The following is a 6,120-nucleotide window of genomic DNA, read 5'->3' on the forward strand; positions in this document are numbered from 1 at the left end:
CAGTGTTGTGTTGGTTGGTCATGAGAAGATTATGAAAAAATGGTGGCTTACTGTTGAAATAATGAAGTAACCAAAGAACAAATTCAAGTGGAAAGTTGTAGACAGAAGCCAGAGATGCCAGAGATGCCATGTCTCTGTACCAGGAATGTGGTCATTGTTCACGGTATGGAGAATTGTAATGTTTGTTGCTTTTAACAGTTTTTCCCTATATACAGCTCACTCTCCAAAACAGGTTTGTACAGGTTTGTATTTACTGGTATGCAATTAGTACATTTTTCTTTAACAGATACACTTTTTTTTCATTGTCAGATATTAAAAATATTTTCCCTCACACGATCTGGTATAATGAGCATTCACTTAGATTCTACATTATGAACTGATTTCATTGATTTGGCAATACCCTCTTGACTCGGAATATTTATATAAGGAGTGTAGCCACACTGGCTGGGCATCAGTTGGCTCTCAGGTGATCTGTTTTACTGATTACACCCATCATCATAGGGTCGAGGAAAGGCAATTCTCTCTCTCTGACGTTTATTGATGAGGTAGGCATGACCATAAGAACTACGAACAAGTTCTCGGTCTCAATTTCTTACAAAATAACATTATACACTGATATTAAACACTTTCAACATATTACAATATTCACTAACAATACATGCAGTCAACTTGGCACTATGACATTCAGTTTTTACTACAAAATTAAAGTATTTACCTCGGTCACCATCCTGCCCGTCTTTGTCTGAGCGTGACTTGGCTGTGAGTGATGCCTGCAGATAACCAGTGGGTTAACCACACTCTACTAACAAGTGAGCATCGGCTTTGGTGCTTAATATAGCATTGAATACTGATACTTACACATATTACATGTTTTCATGCAAATAGAAAACATTGAACATTTCACTTATGAATGTCGAGGAATAATGACTTGAGGTACATACACTTTACATACAGTAACAAGGAGCATTGAATGGGATTGTACTGTTGAGAAAATAAACACAATCTGATAATACAAAAAGTATGTTAGACAAGTATATTAAAGAATGCAAGATGTATGTAAAGTGCCAGCCTGTCTAGTGAGGCAGTGACAGAGTGGACTGGAGGTGAGATAATAGCGAAAGTAGGTTGACAGGTGTAAGGAAGGCTAGCATAGAAAAGTTGCAATAAATTTCAGATATTTTATAGGGGATTGCCTAAAAAAAAATTATAAATAAACATCACAAAATGTCAAAAAAAAAAAAAATCAGTCTTGGAAAGTTTAGAGGAGGATAGTTTGTTAGTGATGGTGGACAACCGAGATGGTAAGTCTCTCTCTTAACATTGGGAGGTTGAGTGTTGTACTTTTCTGCTCATTTTTGGGCTCTTGTGGAAATTTTTGGTGTTTTCAAAGGTGTTTTTGTGATTCTAGTAGCTTAGTAGCGCATATGGAAACTATTGGGGATTATGAAGGGTGCTAGCCATATTTATGAGCTGATAAAGTGAAGAATGAAACTCATAATTGAGAATGTGAAAAAACTGTGGTAAATGTCCATTACTGCATGAATTGAGAGAGACTCATTAGCTGTCCAACTCCATTTGGGAAAATAAGGACATTAAATGAAATTATGACATAAACCTATGTAATTCATTAAACACTTTAATAAACAATGTCCTGGAACCAATCATTATCTTGTATGTAACTAGTGTACTTAACCCATGCAGTGTTTAGTACATATACATACATACATAGTATGTATATATATGATTTCATTTTTGCGACATATTACGGCCTTCGGTCTTGTTTGTATATATATATGAGACTTGTTACAAACAGTAACAAAGAATATTTACACAAGTCAGGAGTGAATGTTTTCATTTACATATCTATCTTTTGGGCTCAGAGTTATTATAGAATATAGACTGAATACTTCTGTAGGAACTGAGACATTTTGATGCCTGTGTCAACATGTATATAATATCAAAGCAATGAAATTAAATTGAAAGCTATGGTAATGGAGAGGGATAAAGATTTTGGTTGTAAATGTTGCCTAGTTGGCTATATAGGGCAGGCTGCTGTATATAGGGCAGGCTGCTGTATATACCCAAAAACCATCACATACAAAAGTAAGTTACTTTCTCCTAAGAAACTTCTCAAATCTACAATCAGTAAGACTTAAGAAATAGGAAATGAGACTTCAGATTGATTGAAAAGGAAAACTGAAAGTCATAAAATTCATAGTATCTTCTATTCTTTGATAACTGTGGATGTAGTAGCCACGGCCTTGAGACGTGGGATTTCGGCAGATGCACAACCAACCATTTTCTTGAACATACAATTCATGTTTATTTATAGGTATTTGTAATGTAAAGAATGAATTATTATGCACACTATAGGGTTGTGGAAAGTGTATGTAAAGGTGAGAATAAAAGCTTTAAAAAATAAAAAATAAAATTCCACATCCTTAGTCTGATATCCTGAGCTCTGGGAAGGAAAAAAGATCCATAAATCAAAATCATATGGTATCCATGCTTCCATTTGTAGCATGGGAATAATATATATTTGAAACGATTTGTTATTTTTTTCTCATTTTATGAGGGAAATAAAAAAAAAACAAAAAAAAATGCAGCCTGACAAGATCCCTATCTCTGACAAAGCACAACACAGCACAACACTATACAGGTTAAGGGAAATATTGTAACAAAGTTCCTGTCATCAGCACCTTAGTCAGTAGGTAGTTGGAACCACTGTGTATGGAATGCACCTCTCACTGCTGGACATGTGACTGAACCATGCTGAGAGACTTGCCCTGCATAGGTAGTGCTGCTCTGCATGGGAAGGGACAGGGCAGTGGGAAAACATGACTCGAGCACTTTACACCTTTTTTTCTTTTCTGATGGAAGGCTCTTGCTGCTCAGGGTTGTTCAATAAACTATGTGTGTATTGCACCTACATTATCTCACTCCCTACCATGATACAAGTATTCCCTCTGGCTTTTTTTTTTTCTCTCTCTAGAAGGCCTTTGAGGTGCAAGTCTCCAGTGAACTAGAGCAAAAGGATTAACCAAAATTAGAGAAGTAACTTGAGTCAGACCTCTCTCTTGAAAGAACTAAGTTGTAGGAATGGAAAAATACATAAGCATGGTGAGAGTTCTAGAGCTTACCAGTGAAGGGGATGAAAGATTGAGAATACTGTGAACACATTCTGAATGTGACTGAATGCTAGAATATGCTTTCCAGGTCTTGGAATGTGTTGTATTAATTTATGGGACTTGTTTCTAGGTGACTGTGTGCAGCTGGAGTGCTTCATGATGGTGCTGGTGACATCAGTGCTGGTGTTGTTCCCTGGGTGAGAATGTGAATTCTTTTATCCAGTGACCACAAGTCTCTCACTTGATCCATGGTATTCATCATATCAGGGCTGCATGTGGTACAAGAAATTTCAGAGTGTGTAAGTAGTTTTGAGGTCTGTTTGTCATTTCTTCTCCTTATCTCTTCCATTTACTGGCAAATGATGTCATCACCTAACCTTTTTAATATTAAGGTTGCCCGTATTATGTTATGAGTCCTCTTTCTTGAATGTTCTGTAGCATTAAGAAAATTTATTGGTTTGTGAAAGAATTCTGAACTTTTTAGTTCATTCATGTAATAGTGTCATGCATTAATTGGAGCTGCCCTCACTTTGATACAGTGAACAGATGACAAAACAGTTTTTGCCCTTGTAACTTGTTAGAGAAATTAAACTGCATCAGTTTATTTTTTATATTATTCTTACAGGAATCCACATAAATTAACACTTGATGACTTTGTATTTTGCTCAGATTATACTGGATTTTGCATTTTCAGATCTAGAGATGATGGTGCTTACTGTCGTTCATAAGGTTGAAGAGATACATGGGGAGTACAATGAAGTGCACAGCAAGCCATGAGTCAACTAACACCTTTTTCCTGTCATACAAAGTTCCCAAGATCTGAGATTAATGTAAGTTAACTACTCCTATGGTAATCTTGGAATATGCTCTTGCTTTCCAAAGTTAATGTCTGGTATTAGCTAGTTTTCTATACTGTGTGTTATTGTTTTCTATACTATATGCTCTTGGTTGACAGTTGCAAAATTCTTTCTGTAGATTCTGCATTGGTTCTGATATTGCTCATGAAGGACAGACTCAGCTTTTATCTAATGATCTCCACTAGTTGCTTCTGTACCCCTCCATTCTCAGTCAGGGATGTGTTTTTTAATACAAATGTAAGGAAGGCTAATGGGATTATCTGATGAGCAGAGGATTAGATTGAAAGTTAATGGAAACTTCCTCTGCAGGTTGTGTGCTGGCTCTGGCATTCCTAACCTTCCTTGTGGCTTGATGGATGAGCTCAGTATTCATCTGAGGATCACATCAGTTACTATATAGCCTCCCATTCCCTCCTTTCCTCAGTAAGGGTGAAGCTTGTTGTTGCATTACCAAAATGTTGGTGGATGAAGTAGCCACCCACCATTCAAAATTGTCAGTAAACAGCTCTCAACTCCATCCTCTGTAAAAGCTACATGCTTTTCCCCAGCTCCAAATAGTGAGTGCTCATAACTCCATAATAATAGAGTGATCACATGATGATAACACACCTCAGTACCTCAGGGCCACATGAGACTACAAGGATAAAGTTTTGTTCCTGAATATGCCTCCCTGTAGGTCTTTTCCCCCCTTTGTGGAATATGTTGTGGTAGCTTCAGATACAGTTGTTATTGATGTTCTCACCATGTAGTAGTCTTCTTGCTCTCTGGTTCAGTAAGAATTAGCGGGGATGTGGAAACACCAAGTCACTAGAGTTTCTGTGTATTTACAAAGTTTACACAGAGGCAAGGCTGTCTCCTGGACAAACCACACACCTGAGCGCTGCTAATGCCCTTCTGCCAGCACTCACTGACACTGACACCACGGGTGGCAAAGGTTGACATATTAAATAACAAATTTATTATTTTAAAAGAAAGGTTACAATTAAAGTAATGGTAATACTACATAGATAATGAAGAAAATATGTACAATCTCTCATATTCATATATCCCTAAAGGTTACAATTAAAGTAATGGTAATACTACTTAATGAAGAAAATATGTACAGTCTCTCCTATTCATATATTCCTCTACATCCTCCAGTTATGAATATTAAATAAACCTGCCTAACATTCAGATTCGTCTGATCTCAGGATGCACAGGCCAAGCAGAGAGGAGGAGAAAGAGGAGGAAACAATAATAATAATTATAATAATTGCAACTATCCCTAACATCTCTCGGTCACATACCTGGCGCATCCCCGCAGTAAAAAATAAGTGTATCTAACCATGTTGTAGTGTTGTGTTAACTGTGTGCAGGGGAAGATTGAACTTGTTGCTGAGTACCTCCATCAGCACGAAGTCTAATATAATGATGGATGAACATTCTTGAATATGTGAAGATATGTGAGTAGCAAATATCTCGTGTAGACACAATGGTAAGTAATGAGGTTAGAAGACATCAGATTACAAAAATCATGAACTGCATAATGACCCAAAAACCTTTGGAACAGTGTACCTTTCATACAAACAACAAATATTAGCTGTGGGATGAGGGGTAGAAAATAGATTCTAGAAGTATATGTTTGTAGGATCATCATCCATCATTACTTGGGTGTACGACTATGCACACATTGCCAATAAATGGATGATAAATAAAATGAGATGGATGATAAATAAAATGAGAAACAAAATTTACACAAGTTTGAGCATGATGATGTAGTGGTGCAAATCCTCTATACAAACCGCTACATACAATGAACAATCTTCTGCAACCAGATGGAGAGTAGGAGGCATTTAAAGCAGAAAGAGGCATGGGGAGGACAACACCATTAAGAGTGACAGCTGCTTCGAAGACTGGGTAATAGTGTTTAATGCTGTCTTCATCAAACAGTGGTCATAAGGTGGAAGTAAGCTGTCTTAGCTGAAGTGTGGTTAGTAAATTGGCTACAGGGAGAGAGAAAGTTATGTGTCCCTACTCTGCATCAAGCAGATTCTGATTTAAAATGGGATTATGAAAAAAACTGAGTAGAGAGAAACTTCAAAACATCAGCTGTCTGATATAGGATTAGAAATTCAATTAGAGCATGCATTCAAAAT

At 36.9% G+C, this 6,120-nt stretch overlaps 1 long non-coding RNA gene across 1 annotated transcript in view; it reads left to right on the top strand.

The window, feature by feature from the left end:
• The window catches only part of LOC135109788 (uncharacterized), a 7,385-nt gene extending 2,302 nt beyond the window's left edge, over positions 1–5,083 (top strand). The window contains exons 2-5 of the long non-coding RNA XR_010272907.1: positions 4–163; positions 3,259–3,427; positions 3,823–3,958; positions 4,295–5,083. This is a non-coding gene — a long non-coding RNA (uncharacterized LOC135109788). The remainder of the gene's footprint in view (positions 1–3; positions 164–3,258; positions 3,428–3,822; positions 3,959–4,294) is intronic.
• The last annotated feature ends 1,037 nt before the right edge of the window (positions 5,084–6,120 follow it).

This window comes from Scylla paramamosain, chromosome 2 (assembly GCF_035594125.1).
Source record: "Scylla paramamosain isolate STU-SP2022 chromosome 2, ASM3559412v1, whole genome shotgun sequence".
NCBI classification, from domain to species: Eukaryota; Metazoa; Arthropoda; class Malacostraca; order Decapoda; family Portunidae; genus Scylla; species Scylla paramamosain.